This window comes from Sapajus apella, unplaced genomic scaffold, assembly GCF_009761245.1.
Source record: "Sapajus apella isolate SASKATOON/1434 unplaced genomic scaffold, GSC_monkey_1.0 scaffold4, whole genome shotgun sequence".
Lineage (NCBI taxonomy): Eukaryota > Metazoa > Chordata > Mammalia > Primates > Cebidae > Sapajus > Sapajus apella.
Window position 1 is genome coordinate 47,888,484 of NW_022436944.1, and position 18,772 is coordinate 47,907,255.

General features: G+C 38.3%; 1 long non-coding RNA gene and 1 pseudogene across 1 annotated transcript in view; both read right to left on the reverse strand.

The window, feature by feature from the left end:
* The window catches only part of LOC116537551, a 292,436-nt gene that overhangs the window by 112,722 nt on the left and 160,942 nt on the right, over positions 1–18,772 (reverse strand). The gene's annotated exons all lie outside the window — the stretch shown is intronic.
* On the reverse strand, positions 10,843–13,957 carry LOC116537421 (annotated as a pseudogene).

Here is an 18,772-nt window from a genome sequence, read left to right on the forward strand (position 1 = left end):
AAAGGAGTTTAAGCAGGGTGAGGTCAGCCCCTGACAAGGAGACCCAGGGTCTGGCTGAACCAGGAGGTGGTATGCAGGGAACTGATCAAGACATCCCAGGAGACTAGAGGCAGAAAACAAACAAGACCTGATAATCTCCGTTTACCTTTTTCCTCATTCTGCTCGTTCTCTGGTCTTTTCTAGCACATACATTATTCGTCGTCAATAGGACTCTGAGATCACTTTCCTCACTTTTCAAGACCAACAGCAGACCAGTCCTCTCAGGTCTACCTACGCAAGCATTCTCAAATCTGTCCTCTATTCTCCATCACCCTGCCACTGCCTAAGTTCAGAGCTATGGTATCTCATACGATTATATTCACTTTCTAACTGCCCTAAGCCCCACACTGTGTCTGCCACCTGCACACATCTTGCAAGCTGAATGTCCCCTGCTCTTCCACGCCTTTCCTAATTATGGCAGGCAGAAATGGCCATTCTATCTTCCTATAGCAGTATTTCTGGTATATTCAAGTGAAGCTGCTATGTTCTTCAAGTGAAGCATTTGTCCTATTATTGCTATTTTTAGTCATTATAAGATCTATCTATCCGGACAGATTCTGAACTGCTTGAAGATAATGTCATAGCACATTCTGTGCTTAGTACATAGTAGGTGCTTAATGAATGTATATTAAATAATGAAGTTATTGATTCAAAAGTATTTTTCAAGTACTTGAGTCTATGGTCAGGTGCTTTGAACCTAAGCTTAAATTTAATAAACTTCTCAAGGATGCAAATGCTGCATGAAATGAAAAAAAAAGATGAATGAGAGATGTTATGAATAACCCTTTCAAGCTTTCCAGTAGATGACACCTCACTCATTTGTCACTTAGCAGATTCTCTCGGCTGCTTTGGAAAAAATTAATTGTAATATTTAATGCAAACAGTTTTCTCAAGAATTGGTCACACGCATTTGACAAAAGCACACAACAGCTACCGTCAATCACTGTTTATTATTTTAGCTATTAGACACTAATTTTCATATCCATTGCAGAATTCAAACTGTTTTCCAAATACAAGTCTTGAGAATAAATGCTGTTTACTTTTACTAATATCACTCCAGAACAAATGCAACATTTGTAACCTGAGTAATTAGTATCCAATCTGTTCTTTCTAAATTGTGAGCATCTCCCCCTTGCTCTTGCTAGTGCGCTCTCTCTCTCTCGTTTAATTAATGCTAATGCATACTGCCCTACAAGAATTTGCAAGCTGTACTGAGAAATAATGCAGTGTTAGTTTTGTAATTTAGTGCACAGAGCACATTTGTGCAAAAGCTTTGTAAACTGGGCCTGTGGTCAAAAGGAGCAATTAGCACTTTGTTAGTATGCAATGATGTACTAATCTGTGCAGTCCCCAAAAGCAATTGTCTGTTCCATTTTGCCCTCATGTGCAAATTTTTTCCAGTGTATACAGCACTACTCCAAAAATAACACATTGCCTGCCTGGTGCTATAAACTGGATTCATGATGATGAAGACATATCAATTAGAAAATATCTGCTGGGGGAAAATGTACATGAGTTTGGTCCTACAATTTTTAGCAAAATGAGGAAGTTGGTGTATAGCCTTTGAAAGGAGCTATAGTTTTCTGTTCCTCACTCAAATTTGACAAATGAAATTGTCTTCATCTTCACAAAAAGACTATAAGGTGGGCATTCGGTGGGAAAACAAGATCTCAAACCAGAACAGTTAAACCCAGAATTACACGGATGTCAATTTCATTAACACAGCAGGATTGATTTGCATTTAAACAGATGCCATCCGTTTCTTCATTTAAATGGCACATAAGAAACGTAAGAATTTTGTGCATTCTTTGAACTTCTCAAGTTCTTAATAAAGCACATGATTATGTCAGTGGAATAATAAAAACAAAAATAATACCTTGCATTTTTAGAATGATTTTCAGTTTTCCTAAGGCATTTCAGGTACACCAGCTCATTTGAGTCTCACCACACATCTGTGGGTAGGCATTATCATCACCACTTTGCTGATGTGGAATCGTGGGTTCAGAGAGGTTGAGTGACATGTATAAAATCACTCAGGAGGCAATATTGTATAGTAATTCAAAGCATGAGCTTTGAGGCCAGGGTACCTGAAGGCAAATGTCCACTCTGCTTCTGTCTGGCATGCGACTTTGGCTTTACCTTTATGCACACGTTTCCTCAATCTGTAAAATGGTGATGATAATCATACAGTAAGTCCTCATTTAACATCATCTATAGGTTCTTGAAAACTGTGACTTTAAGTGAAATGACTTGTACCAAAACAAATCTTACCAGAGGCTAGTTGATATAAATAAGAGTTAAGTTCCTACAGCATATTCAGGTCACAAACACATTACCAAACTTTTAACTAAAGATAAAAACACTTCTAATATATATTTTTAATTTTATTTTACTTTAAGTTCTGGGATATATGTGCAGAACGTGCAGGTTTTTTAAACAGTTATACATGTGCCATGGTGGTTTGCTGCACCCATCAACCCATCATCTAGAAAACACTTCTAATATTTAATATTGAGAAAAATGTGAGATATACATACATTTAAGAAAGATTAATAAAAATGAATAAGATGATTATTTGCCCAATTATTTCAGTTCAGGGTCATGGGCAGCTGGAGTCTATCCCAGCAGCTCAGGGCTCAAGGCAGGAACCTTCATGCCTGGACAGGATGGCACTCTCTTGCAGGTCACACTTGCACAGACCCACATTCACTCAGACAGGGCAATTGAGACCTCCCAAGTTATCTAATGTGCAGACCCTTGGAATGTGAGAGGAAACTGGAGTACCCAGACAAAACTCACCCAGACATGGAGAGAATGTGCAAACTCCACACAGACAGCATCACCAGCTGGGAATGGGGTAGAATAATTATGTTACTCAAGTACCTGCCTCAAGGGGTTATTGTGAGACTTATATATAAAGCACTTAAAATACAAATATGGGCAATATAGGAATTAGCTATCATTATTGTTATAATTATTTAGCATGTAGTAAGTGACAGAGGTAGGACTTAGATGTGAGGACTTTCAAAGGAATCTAGTAAATATAATCATTTTTACTTTTCAAGGACCTATTTTTCAGACTATCAAAAGTTTCAAAAATATTTTTGAAGATAAAAGAGAACTGAAGGGGAAATTAATGCTATTCAACTTAAGAAAAAGCTATCAAAGAGATAGTGAATATTGTTCTTTATTATAATCAAAGAATGCTGTAACAAGTTGGTAATAAGCTGAAACATGAATTTGATTTGACATAAAGAAATAGTTCTGACAGTGGAGAAGAGGAGGTTTCTTAGGGAGTGTAGTAGACTGCAAAAATGACCAGAATCCAGCACCTCTCTTTGTATCAATGGCTATAGAAGGCCACTTTGCAGCTCTGCTATCAAGAGGTGGAGCCTGTGATCCTACCTAATGATTCTAGAATAGTTTGTGGCTTGCTTTAGCAATAGGATGTGGTGGAAGTAATGGTATGCTAGTTCTGAGTCTAGGACCCAAAAGACTTTATAACTTCTGCTCTTGCTCTTGAAATACTGCCCAGTTACCCTGAGCTAGCCTGCTGGAAGTTAAGAGAGCGCTCATTTGATCCCTTGCCCCAGGTAACAGCCAGCAAACCCAAGAGGCAGTCATCTAACTTATTGGCAACTGACGGCAGGTATATGAGCAAGTTCAGCTGAGTCCAGAAGAACCACCCAGCTGAGCCCAGGCAAAATTGTTACCCCACAGAAATATGAGCAAAATAAATATATATATTTTTAATCCGCCATGTTTTAAGGTAGTTTGTTATGCAGAGAAAGTTAAATAACTCTATGAGACTATGACATTTTTGACCTTAAAAATCCTTGAAGACAACATAGGTATCTCCCAGTAGAAGCCATTTTGGAAAAAAGCTATATGGGATAACATGAGGAAATAGACTTTAGAGGATTTGTTCCAACACACATACTTCTCTAAGTTTGTGAAATGAAGGTAAGGAAACAGCATACTCTTTTAATCATGCATTCAGTAATCATTATTGTTGAGCACCTCCTCTGTGCCAAATGCTAAGAAAATGAAGTATCTCTTTCCTACAAAGAAATAAAAATTGTGGCAAATATAATTTTGACTCTACCTGTTTGCTATATATTATTAAAAATCAAGTTTTTAAAAGAAAGATTGCATTTCCATAGTAGTCATGTAAGCTTAATGACGATATTACATGAAAAACAAATAAGTTACAAAGATGCTTTTAGAGCATATTTTAATAGTTTATATATCATAAATGTTACAATACCTACTTGTGAGAAGTTGAAATCTAGAACAGGCATTCACGCGAAGGTCAGGCCATTTCATATTTGAAATTCAATACAAGTTGGTAGGGCAAGTCTGAATCCTGACACTCAACTTTAATCAAAGTCTGTGTGCCAGTCAACATTTCCTGTCATACAAGTCTGACACATCAGGTCTGGGCTACCTTATTCTTTTTCTTCTTTTTGGTATTTGATTACCATAATTTTATTGTAATCCTCATTCTTTAGAAATTCTTCCTCCTTTACACTTGCTTTTTTCCCTCTGTATTTGCAAGCTGTGGTTGGTGCCATTGCCCCTTTCTCCTTTGGTCTAGGCAGTGGTGATCTTTTCAACTGTAGTACCATGCTAAGATATACATTAGCAGCAGGATGGTACAAAGCCCTCTCAAATTTCTCACAGTTGTTTTCATATGGGAGGTTTTATGTCTCTCATAGCTGCAAAACACTTTTTCAATTTTTCTCAGTTGCCTGGAGCATATAGTACACAACCCACAATGGCCTCTCATTCATTCATTCATTCATTCACTTGTTCATTAACTCAACAAATAAATATTGAGCTTGGCAATGTGCTGAGCTTGGAAGATACAAATTTGAGCCAAATATTAACTTGAAATCTGTCCTCAAGGAACTCATAGTCTAGCGAGAGAGAGAAAACTTTGTCAAATAGTTATAAAAACAAGTGTAAAATTGCCTTTAGGGTAAGTGACACCTGGTATGTGAGTATTTTATAATAGCTAAGGAGAGAACATCCTTCTCTTCGGAAACATCACTTGAAGTGAGATATGAAGCCTGTGTAGAAGGCAACTAGGAGAAGAAGAATGCAAAATGGAATGAGCAGAAAAAACTGTAAGTGCAAAGGCCTTGTGGCAGGAAGAGGCATAAAGATTTGGGACTACAAGGCAGTCAGAGAGGCTAGGATACAGAAGGTCAGGGTGAAAATGTGGGTGGGATGAGGAGGCAGAAAAATGGGGAACAAAACTGGGTAGGCTTTAGTAAGGAGTTTTACCTGTATCCTGAATCACAGAAAAACCAGTGAAGGGTCTAGCAGGGTACCAACATGGGTAGAGTGGCATTTTAAAAATATTACTTTGGCTGCAGTGGGGTGTAAGAACACATTGAGCTTCTGTTCCATAAGAAATCCCCAAAAAGAAATCACACACAAGCCATAGCTGAACATTTAGACCAAGGAATGAGAAGGAGGAGCAGGTGGACATGGTCTAAAAGAAGACAAAAACCAGTGTTGGGCTAGAAAAGAAAGTAATCCGGATACTTTGCCCACCAGTTGTAGAACCCACATTCTGCGTGGGTTTTTTTTAGTTTTTTGTTTGTTTTTGTTTTAAGACAGAGTCTCACTCTGTCACCCAGGCTGGAGTGCAGTGGCGCCATCTTGGCTCATTGCAACCTCCACCTCCAGGGTTCAAGCAATTCTCCTGCCTCAGCCTCCTGAGTAGCTGGGATTATAGGCAGGCACCACCACATTTTTTTTTTTTTTTTTTGTATTTTTAGTAGAGGTGGGTTTTGCCATGTTGGCCAGGCTGGTCTCAAACTCTTGACCTCAGGTAATCTGCCCGTCTCAGCCTCCCAAAGTGTTGGGATTACAGGCGTGAGCCACCATGCCCGGCGAGGATGATTTGTTAAACATGCAGATTCCAAGGCCCCATCCTACAACTTTTGAGTCAGAATCTCTAGGAGTTGAGACCTGGGAATCCATGTTGGTGTGTTGAGTCAACCATGACTAAAAATTATATTGTCTAAGGCAGATAGGTAAGTGAAAAAAATGATGAGGTTGAAACTATTCAAAATCCCATGAACTCCTCAACGTGCGATCTGAGCAAAGGAAAGAAGAAAAGGCACAGATACAATGAAACGACATTAGACATGGGTTTTCTTCCAGGCTTAGTCAAGGCAGCTCCCTGTGCCCTGAGGTTTGTCCCAGGACCTCTCTGCCTGTGTTCTCGTCTGCACCACAGTGCCAAAGGTCCTTCCAGCCATGAATGCTAAATTCTAAACTGAAGCATCTATGTTGAGCCCTACTTTCCCTACACACCTGATGATGATTTATCTTCATTTTATTCTGATTACCAATTGAGGCTTGTTCATAATACTTTAAATTAGGGTTAGCAAATTACTTCCTGTGGTCCAAGCCCAGCCTGTCCCCTGTTTTAATATGGCCCAGGAGCTAAGACGGTTTTATATTTTTAATGAATGAAAAGAATCGAAAGAAGACTTATTTTATGATGCAATAAAAGTATATGAAATTCAAATTCAGTATCCACAAAGAAAGTTTTATTGGAAGACACAGCCATACTCATTCATGTATGGCTGATTTTGTTCCATACATACTTCACAAGGTCAGGGTGAGTAGTTGTGACACCATCTGGCCCACAAAACCTAAAATATTACTATATTTTTTAACAGAGAAAGTTTCTACTCATGCTTTAAATTAACCTCTCAGCCTTTTTGGTTAAACTACTGACAAATTACCAAACTTCTGTGAAGCAAATAGTTAATTTGTAATGAAATAATTGTCCCATAATTTAAATATTTTATAAATTTGACTTTTCAAATTGAATCTTCTTAAAGTTTATATCTTTTTGTATTATGACTAACTTACTGTCATTCAGGTGAATCAGAAATGTATGGATTCATAAAGGATCTAAAATAATTATGAGTCCACTGTATATTGCCTAGGCTTCTCTAGAAGCATATAAAATTAATAAGGCAAAATCTACATATAGTCTGTACTTCAATTTTAATTGACTTATCTAAAACAAAATTAATTACTTTTGACTTCAAACCCATCTTAGTCTTCCATTCTATACATTTAATACTATACATTTGAATAACATTTTATGAATATGCAAAATGCTTTTGAAAACAGTAAAAATCAGATAATTCACACTATTGACAAGGAGGCCTAGTATAGATTAGCTCATTTCTTGAGAGAGGATTAAAAAAAAAAATGGTGTAAGTTTAGTGAATTACCCTGTAAACTGTGCCCAGAGAGACACACACTATTGACAAGAATCTTTCAGTAAAGATACCATAACATATTTGGTAAACATAATGGGAGTTGCACTTGCAGGAGACTTCATTACAGCTCTTGGCTATGAAATGTTCTTAGAGAAGTGGGGTGAGACTGCTGGGTTTTCTGCAAGAAGTATTGAGTTTGTGGATTATTAAAGAGGTGAGAACCAGTGAAAAAGTGGGGTTAGGCTGTACAGCGCTTTTCAAGACTCATTCTGTCTTCAATGTTTACACTGTTAGAGAGTTTTTCTTAGATTCAACTCAAGTCCAGGAAACATCTTTTTAATTATAGTTATTATTTTGTTTTAATTTTTTTTAGTACCAGGTACAATAAAATCTTTTGAAAGAGAAGAATTGGTATGGGGGAGAGAAATAGCAAACTGCTATAATAACCTTTGGATGTCGCCTTCCCTAGCTTTTCCAAGTCCTAATAAGCCCATGAAGGGGCAGACAGTTTTAAGGCCCACTGGGACAAGAAATTAAAATTGTTTCCTCTGGCATGGGCCAGACTGGAGCAATCTTATAAAAAAAGCAAATTAATTTTTTTCCCACATCCACTCTTCAACTCACACATTTTTTTCTAATCAATTATTAGTTTATTTTTTGATGATCAATTCAATAATTTTTTTTCTGGTATTTTTAATTTTCTTGCTGGATCCATTTTACTTAAAAAAATACAAAATATTTTTAATATATCTTAGAAAAATTAGCAAAAATTTGCAAAAGTTGAGCATATTACATTGTACAATGTTTTGATATGAATGTTTTAAAATAATAAATATTTGGTTTCCTCTCAACATAGCACATCACAAAAATACATTTTAAAAACTTTTTTCATGCATAATTCCTGAAAATGATCATATCCCTACTTATTAAGGAAAACAGCTGATTATCACAAGCACTCAAACACTCCTTAAATTTTCTGTACAGTAATTACAAAAGTAAAACCAAGAATTAAAACCCTTTGACAGGTAAAACCATTTTAAATACTACAAAAAAATCAGTTAGTATCAAAATATAATTCCAAATGGCATTTACTTAGTTCATTTCTGTGCTGTCTTTGATTCACAAGTATCTATCTTAGCCAAAGCACTGTTTAAAAGTATTTTGCCTCCATTAGACATAGTGCCACTGAAACCAATATGTAAATTGGTAACATTGTGCATTAATCAGAAGCCTGTTGCACAACCACATATAAAACTGCTTGGTCATATCAAGGTCCACCTGTGACCAGAAAGCAGACGGTCCTTAGGCTGATGGCTGGGAGCCAGACGGTGAGGTCTTCAAGAACCCAGGGATAGGGCAGCTAAGCCCCAGGTCATGTTTTCAGCTACAGCTGTGGATTAAGCCAGGTTGAAGGGAGGGCATTCTGCAAAAGTGCAGGGCCTATTTCACAACTTTTAGAAGTAGAAATTCACATATTCTATCATCACCCTCCCCACCACTCAGAGACTCCCCAAGGCCACACTGTTCCATAGATTTCACATAGGTGATTAGCTTCTTTGTAAAATATTTTTTCCTCATGCTGGAATGAGGGATACTGGGGTCTTCTGGTGTAATGTGTAATCAAACCACAGGAAATTTTCTATTTCTTGCCTAGGTCTCATTGGTCTAATACACCTGCCAGCTACTGAATAAAATGATACTACTGATAAATGGCAGGGCAGAAATTCAATACCCAAATCAGCTGTCAAATTTCAAAGGCACATGATACAAAAATATTTTAGACAATAATCTAAGCTTTATAAAGATAACTACAAGAAATCATTAAATAAAATTATAGTTTTATTAAACAGCTAAAAGTCTTCAGACAAATACCTAAAGACCACTTCTTCATTGGCAAATATTTTCTAGTCATAAAAGGTGATAATTTATGGGATTATATTCCAGTTTCCAAATGCATACACTGAAACCTCTAATACCATTCTCTCTAGATGTATACATCTATTTGGAATTGCTTTCTTAGTATGCACTCAGCAAGCACTAGCATAAGAACACCTGAGGTTCTCTGTCCTCATTTAATACTTTCAGAGAGAAAAGGACTTAATTCTACTGAATTCTGCCCACCCCCCTTTTAAAACAACCGAATTATCCCCATATTTATTTATAATTTTAAGCTTGATTGCTGCCCATGGAGTTACTGCTGCTTCTCAATTATAACTAGTGTTAGAAGGCTTGATTTCATAAATGTTCTCCTTAATCCAAAGATAGATCATGTATGAAAATCTTCCTTAATACTCCTTTGAAATCAGATATATATAAACTATGATCCCAATTTCCCTGTTAAACTTATTTCTATTGGATATTTCCTCCATTGTCATCACAGAGGAAGGGAAAAAGCAGAAAAGCTGCCCGTCTAACAAAGGCTAACATCATGGCTAGGCTAATATATTGGCATGCTATCATCTTTATGATGTTTTGAATCTAACTAGCAGACATACAGTCAACTTCCTATTGGCCATGTGCATATAATTTGCTTTCTTAATTATCCAAATAATTTTTATTTCAAATTAGCTTCTTTCAGCTATTCAGCAGAATCCTCTCACAGCCTGGCATATACTTAGTAGCACATCATTGACTAGAGAGAGTGAATATGGGAGAAAATTAGGTTGAGAATATGGGGCAAAGGGGTGGTCTCCTTTAAGGTGAGGGGAAAGAAGACAGGAATGAAACATGTCAAGTGTATAATGGTTAGGGAAATAAATATCTTAGTAGAAGCTAGAAAACCCCTACTAACAGGATCACATTCCAAAAGGGCAACCAGGAAATGGCAGTGACTCTCTGACTTCTCTTTCAGAGCACCAATGGTCAAAGGCATTCCATGTCAAGTATCAGGGAATGGAAAGCAAACTGCCCAGTCTAGTTAACAGCACATACTCGGAGAAGGAAACACGCTGCCAAAGGAAAGAGCTGACACCCAGTCCACAGAGGTCCTGACTACCCTGTGGCCGTGAGCCCCTCCAAACTCTGCTGTCTGCACCCTGCCACATTTGGGGAAGAATATGAGAGAGCTAAAAGGTAATTTTCAGAAGGTGAAGTTTTCAAAGAAAGAGTAAATAAACAGCTTGACAATATTGCCTCCCCCCCCACCCTTTTCAGGTAGCCCTTATTTGCAGAAAGATAAATAATAAGGCTTCCTTATGATATTGACCCACTTAGAGAGGCACAGAAGAAAGAAGAGTTAAAAGCACCAGAGCCCTTTCTTTTTCTTTTTTGAGATGGACTCTTACTCTCACCCAGGCTGAGTGCAGTGGCATGATCTGGGCTCACTGCAACCTCCGCCTCCTGGGTTCAGGTGATTCTCCTGCCTCAGCCTCCCAAGTAGCTGGAATTACAGGTGCTTGCCACCATGTACAGCTAATTTTTTTTCTTTCTATTTTTGGTAGAGACAGGATTTCACCACGTTGGCCAAGCTGGTCTTGAACTCCTGACTTCAGGCGATCCACCCACCTCGGCCTCCCAAAGTTCTGGGATTACAGGTGTGAGCCACTGTGCCTGGCTCCCAAAGCTGTTTCTTTTGTCTTTAGCATAAAGCTCTCCCACCATGTAGTATCTACATTAACTGATGTGATGTGAGCCAGCAAGCTCAGTCACTCCGTGGTCTTTTTCTCTTTCCAGTTTTTTCTCTTCAAGTTCCGCCTCAGTGAAAGCAGCAGGTCCCCAGTTAGTGATCAGGTGAGGGTTCTTTGAAGCTGGTTCTATCAGTTGAATTAATCCTTCATGATGGGCCACTTTGTCCTTCCAGCTCTTGGTCATATTAGGTGCCATCTCTAGCTTCTTTTTAACTTCCTCGTACTGCTCAAGTGCTTGTTTCCGTTCCTGCTCCAGCTGCTCCATGGCCTCCTGCAGGGCCCGCTCCTCCAGAACACACTGATTCTCCAACTCCTGCTTCTCTGCCTCAGTCATCTGAATGGCCTGCTGCTGCTCCAAGTGCCACTTTTCTAGTTCAGCCCTCTTGGAAGACTCTTCCTCCAACAACCTGGCCTGAAGCTTCCGCACCGTCTCTTCATCTTGCTGGGCCTGTCTCTCATCCTCAAGAGTCTCTTCCAGCCTTAGGTACATGTCTTCCAGCTCCCGTACTCGCTGTAAATACTGTTCCACTTCAGAGGACTTTTGGGAAACCTGTTCTTCCACCTGCTGTCTGATAAGCTTCTCTCTTTCCAGCTCTGTGCTGAACCTGGCCTGAAGTTCCACTTGAGTCTGAAGGCGTTTCTTTTCCTCTTCTGCTGCACGAGATGCTGCTTCCTCGTTTCTTCCGCACGGCCTCCAACTCCAGCTGCTTGCTTTCGTTGGTGGCCTGGAGCTCCTTCATTTGTCACTCCAGTTCCTCTTGTTCAGCCAGTTGCTTCTTCTGGAGTTCCTTCAGACGCTGTCAAGCTTCTTTGTGTGGTGGAGGGCTGCCCAGCTTCAACGGATGAATAGTAGAGTGAATGGCTTGAATCCACTCCTGTTTCTTCTTCTTATCTGAAGCACCAATTTCAAAAGTCTTAGCAAAACATTTTACGAGAAAAAGTCATTTCTTTCCATCTTTGTCAGGCAAGGACTCTAAACAGCAATTTTCATCCAAGAGAATGTCTCCTTTCTTATCATTCAGGTCCTCACTCACATAGTAAGAAATTACGTTGCGTTTTAGTACAAACCATCGTTCAGTCCAGTTTTTCTGTCTGTGGCCCTTTTTCATCATGTAACCCTGTTTCAATACATCTAATATAAAGTTCATTAAAGACTTCATTAATTGCCATAGACACAGTCTGTCAATCCATGCCTTTGCTAAACTGTCCATTTCCAATAAGCTCGATAAGTTCCCATGCAGCAAGACCATCTTTACTGTCATCAAAGTTGATGTTATAATGTTCAAATTGTTCTTGCTGCCAACCTCCTCCTATAGCTTCTGTTAAGCTTCTTTAGCAGGTATTCGATTTCTTCTGTCACAATAATTAACGGATATTTGGCCTCAGATAAAAAGTTGAAAATAACCCATGCTTTAAATGCATCTTCTTCTGTAATGAGCAGGGGATTCTTTGTGAGGTTTTTTTGACACAGAGGGTCCTACACAATCTATGGAATTCAATCTTGTCAAAGTTGTCTTGGACCTTTCCCAAAATGAACTTGTTTAAATAAGGCATGTATCCCTGGTTGGATACTGGCCCCTCATCATCATCCCTGAAGTGTTCTTCAAGGGCAACCGGGTCATGAGGAACCTTCAGCACCATGCACAGGTTATGGGAAAGGACCTTGAGCTGGGACTTGGTGACTTTGCCACTGTGGTCATGGTCGAGTGCAATGAAGGCATGCCAGATGGCTTTGAGCAGCTCATCCCTCAAGCTCCCCGTGGTTGCTGCCCTGCTGCCCCGCCAACCCCTCCTGGCCAGCCAGCCCCTCCGTACCTCTCAACAAGTATTTATTTAGCACCTGAGAGGCACCAGGTTAAAACTCTGGCAGCTCTATAGAGAGTTATAAGTAGTGCCATCTGTTCTACCTAGCCAAGGTAGGAGAGTGCTGGAACAAACAATGCTAATAGCTCTTTGAATTAACATAATAAAAGTTTACTTCTAGCTTATGTAACTTTTCAGTGTGGAAATTGGGCCCTCCCATCTTGTAGTTCTATAATATCCTAGGATATCAGGGGCCTTCCCTTTCAATGGTTAGAACTCAATCACTTGGCCACAGATAACTGTAATGAGAAACACGAGGAAACGGGTTGGGGAAAGATAGCCAGTCTTGGCCAAGTATCTTCAGGAAACTTACTTTCTCTCATACGCCAGTGCTGGACCACTCAGCACCATCATACTGCATGGATTGACATTCCTTTCACACCTCACACCACCCGATGCTCTGAAATCTTTTAGCCTCTCAGCATCACTGGAGGCAGGGATAGGAAACGTGAACTTGATTGAAATAGGAGATTATTTGAGAAACCACTCTATGCCTTATTATTTTAATAAGTTAATTATTTTAATCTTATTTAATCCTCTCAACAATTCTGAAATGTAGGTTTTATTAACGTCATATCACCAATGACAAGCTGAGATTCAGAGAGGCTAAAATCCTCCTAGAGTGACTTGGATTCAGTCTCAAGTCTACTGGACCCCCAATCTGGTACAGTTTTCATTACACCGGTTTCCTAACTTGAGTTTTTTTTGTGCAGCACCTTTACGTCATGTCCTATATTGCATACTTCTAGTACTGTTAAAAAGATCTCCTTATCAAAACTTAGTCTCAGCCAAGGCAATGCTACCTGTGACGCACTATGATGGTACTATCTTTACACCTTAGCAATCACTTTATTGTTTGTATCCTCATTATTTGTAATTTAGGATAACAACCTAATAAATAATGTTGAGCAAGGACAAAAGACCAGCACTGATGATCTATAATACTTTCCCTGGGATTTTTGCATTTTTAACAATATATGCTTAGGGTTTAGCCTAGAGGAGAGAGTCACTAGAATGACATCCTCAAATTAAAACCACAACGAGCTGTCATTGCATAGCCACTGGAATGACTAAAAAGACGAATTAAAAAAGCAAATTTTGCAAAAATATGTAACAATTCTCATAAATAACTGGAGAAAATATAAAAGCATATAACCACGTTGGAAAACTGAGCAGCAGTGAGAAAATTTAGCATCTATTCTTCACCCAAATTTTTCACTTGTAGATATTTATCTAAGAGAAATGAAAATATGTTCACACACACACACACACACACACACACACACACACACAATCTGTAAAAAATATACAAAGATTCCCCAACTTTTCGGTCTCTTCTACACTCTTAATAATCATTGAGAACCCTAAAGGGCTATTGTTTATGTGAGTTTTATCTATTAATTGTTACTAAATTAGAAATTAAAACTGAGAAATTTAGATACCTATTCATTTTGAAATAACAGTAATAAAGTCAATTTAACTATTAATATAATTAATATTGTTAACTTAAATAACATATTTTTATGGAAAATAACTATATTTTCCCAAATAAAAAAATCAGTGTGAAAAGTGGCACTATTTTACATTTTTGCAAATCTCTTTAATAGAAATTTAATACAAAATGACTGAATTCTTTTAACTGTTTCCACATTGTCCATTCAAGAATGATTACTGTACTATAGCTTGCAATAGGAAAAAGTTGGAAACAATAAAATTGTGTATTTAAGAGAATTGATAAGTTTCATATTTATAATACTAAATAGTTGTTCAACTAGATTCAGTTATGTGTATCAATTAGTAAAATCTCAGAATCAAAATATTGTCCAAGAAGAGCAAGTAGAAGAATGACACTGTATGAGACTATTTTTATAGAGTAAGAAAACATTAAGAAATGTTCTAAATATTATTTATTATATCACATAAAAATATAATAAACCTATAAAAGTCGCATAATTATAAACTCCAAATTCAGAGTAATTTTCCTCTAGAAGAGAAAGGAAAGGAGGGAGGGGAATAAGATTGGAGAGGAATAAACAGTAGATTCAATTATATTTAAAATGCCTTATTTTAAAATTCTAAAGAAATATGGTAAAATGTGAAGGTTTGACACAGTTGAATAGTTGTTACAAAGGTAGTATTCATTTTACTTGCTATGCTTTTATGTATGATTGAAATATTTCAGAATGCTAAAAAAAATTTATGTACAAGAGAGTACAAAAGGCTTTGTGAGTAAGCAAAACAAATGTCTTGGTAATCTATGTTCGAAGGGTTATTCTCATTTTTGTTGTTTTGAAGTTTTTCAAAAAGTTTTCAAACACAACAGGAAGAGCTTAGGCTCAATTCATGCGCATATTTTTGTTTTTAAAACTTTCTTGAATTCGTACCCTTTCTAAATTTTGAAGGAAGGGCCTCTTTTAAAGGGTTTGTTTATATTTATCCAATGAAAATTCATTCAATATCCTCTACAAAAAAAAAGAAACAAAGAGGTATTGAAGAGGTACAAAGATGCCTCTTCTACAACAGCTAACAATGCAACAAGAAAGTAATTTCTTATCCCAACTGAGTTCATAGATGCATGGGCAATCCAGCAAATACTCTTCCTAGGTACACCACAGTAAATATATGCACTAGTACATAGGGACAGGTGTTTAAGAATGTGTATTGATTTCAATGAATTAACCATTAGTAGAAAAAGGTTTAATGAATTATGGTGAGTCTGCGTAATGAGACCTTATCCAGTTTACAGTAGTAGGTAACTACCTTCACTTTGCATAATTATCTTGGTTATTCTTAAGGATTTCTTCTTCAGCAAGAAATTGTAAGATAATGTTATCTAAATGTAAGGCAGAAATTTGTTTTTTTATTAGAGTTGCAGAAAATTTAAATTTAAATATTAATTTTGGGAAAAATGTTTTTTTGTTTTTAAATTGTCTAATTAAAGAATATATGGATTTCTATACATTCTGATCTTGTGTTATGTCCATCAATAAGATTTTTTGATTTCTTTACCTTGTCATGCTTAACGTATTCTTAAATGCTTTTTTTGTTTTTGTTTTTGCTGTGCATGAAATGTTTTCCATTCCGATTTGGGATGCTCAAGGCTAGGATCTACGAGAGGTATAGGTTATTTAAAATATTTATCATGTATACAGCCAGCTTACCAAATTTTCTAACTAATTCTATTATTATTATTTTCTTTTGAGATGGAATCTCACTCTCTTGCCCAGGCTGGAGTGCAGTGGCGTGATCTTGGCTCACTGAAACCTCCATCTCCTGGGTTCAAGTAATTCTCTGCCTCACCCTCCTGAGTAGCTGGGATTACAGGTGCCTTCTACCATGCCTGGCTAATTTTTACATTTTTAGTAGAGTGTTTCTCCCAAAGTTCTAGTGTTAGAAACTTTATCCCCAGTGCAACCATGTTGAGAGCGGGGCCTTTTGGGATATATTTAGGTCATCAGGAATCCACCATCATGAATGGATTAACACGCTATAAAACGGCTCATGGAAGTAGTTCACTCTCTTCTACCCTTCTGCCATTGAGGACACCACACCCATTCCCTCTTGCCCTAACACTTTCTGCCATTTCCAGATGCATGAAGAGGGCCCTCACCAGATGTTTGCACCTTGATCTCGGACTTCCCAGCCTCTCCAGAACTGTGAGAAATATTTTTTTTTATTTATAAATTACCCACTATGTGGTATTCAGTTGTAGCAGCAAAAAATGACTAAGATAAAATATCTGCTAAGTCTTCTAGGGGCTCAGGTTGTTTGATCAATGGCAGCCCTCCCATTGGGGGTAAATGAGATCTCCATTCTCTTTAACAACACCTAATGGCTCTCTAGTTTAGCAGCAGGTAGCAGGCTACCCTCTACTATGTTGGGGAACTCTTTTGCTCCCCAGGCTCTTTGTTCTCTTTGATACTTTGTCCTCCTGTTATACTCCTTGGCCTCTTGGAAACCAGGGATACCTGGTACTCTCATGAGGCCAATGAAGGCCTTCTCCCTGGGGTTTACCAATCTTCACAAAGTAAATTATTTCCTGGGGTTCTACAAAGCTGGTCTCCAGATGCTCACTCAGATGAAGAAGAGTGTTCCATATCAGTCAGGTGGGGACTAACAGATTGGAAGTGGTGAGGAAGTCAAAGGGCTGAATTTGGGTCACTGTATTTCCGGAATCCCCCTCTTTTAGATTTCTAGATTATTATGCCTAATAGACTCAGGGTTACTTTTTAAGGAAGCTGTTGAATGATATATGTATGGCTTCATCCTGGCTCAAGCACTTAGTGACTTGGCTTCCCACATTCTTCCTTTCTCATTCTCTATCCAACCAGATACCTTAACTAAGTAGAGTCTAGATTACCTCAAAATGTACTTTGTGCCATGACAGAACTCCAATTCATAGATAGCAAATCCTAGTGGCTTACACTTGCATTCAATTGAAAAAGTTATGGAATAACTAAATAATCTTTATGACACAGTTTATCATGCAGGATTGATAACATCACTAGATTGTTGGTGGCTGAAGACGAAAATACATAACATGACACATTAGCTGGTCTCTAATAATGGCCCCCAGTGAACCATACTTTCCAGTGTTCCTGCCCACTGAATCTGGACTGGTGGGCTCATGACTTCCTTCAACTGATAGGATGCAGGAAAAGTGACAGTCAGACAGTTACAGCCCTAAGCCTGTAAGAAGGTCAGTAGCTTTGAGTCATAGTGTTAGATGTCCAGCTACTTTGCTGGAAAGACCATGGAGAGACACCACATGTAGAGGCCAGTGGAAAGAAAGAAAGAAATCAGCCACGTCCTCCCCCTGCCTTTACCAGCTACAGTCCCAGACTTAGGCATCCTTGCCAGGGTGTCTATCAGACTTACAAGAGGAGAATCCTGGGTGTTCAAGCCTTGCCCACAATCTGGTAACAGCTGCAAAGAGACCCTAAGTGAGATCAGCAGAAGAACCATCTAACAGAGCCTATTTAAGAACAATGGGAGAAACAGTGTGCAAAATGGCCTCTGAGTTCAGTTCTTGTTGAAGCTTAGGCTGAGTTTGTTCATTCAAATAGACATACTTCAGAATGCCAAACCACAGAATTGAAAACATAATAAAATTGTTGTTTTAAGCCACTAAATATTGAAGTAGTTTGTTCTGCAGCAATTTATAACCAAAACACATGTTAAGGCAGAAATGTGGAGTGAAGTTGGGACTCTCAAACCCACACAGTGACTTATTTCCAGACCTAGATTTTCCATTTTGTTCGATGTTTTCACCCCTTTAAGCAGAGCCTTTGTCTCCTTGTTGCATTTAGACAAAATTCTTAGTGACACAATTTAGGATTTTTAGGACACTCGATTCTCAGTGATTTAACAACGATCCACTAGAACTTACAACAATGAATGCAAATAAAACAATGCTCAAACTTGGATTCCCCAATATGCTGAAAGTGTGCGATCTTGTTTCATTTCCCAAAAGCATTTGGCTCTCTGAATCAGGCCTTCAATCTAGTGAAATGTCTGTAAGAGTAAAATGGCACACACTCACCGAGGCTCATAAAATCATAATAATAATAAAACCCCCCTCAGACCTCTTTTTTTTTTTTCAGCTGTGAAGCAGCACCTGCCATTAGCTGTGGTGGTTCCTATTTTCATATTGTCTGACAGTAGCAGTTGGATCACGCTTGAGCCAGTGTGACTGAGAGGCGGGCTCCCTGCTTCCACAAAGCTGAATTTAATAAGATGAGAACAGCATGCCAAGATGGGGAGCTCCCTCCCTGACACTTATCCTGACACCAGCCCCTCAGCAGGGCTGTATTGCTGTGGTAATCTGGGTGAGCCGGACAGAGTGTCCTGCTTACAAGTTCAATATAATGGAACAGCAGGGGGCGAAGGGTTGGCAGAAAAGCTTAGCAAAGTTAAAGCCTATTACTCTATGCTTGAGGAAAAATGAGTCACCAAATATTACACCCAGAGCAAGACTTGAACCTGCCA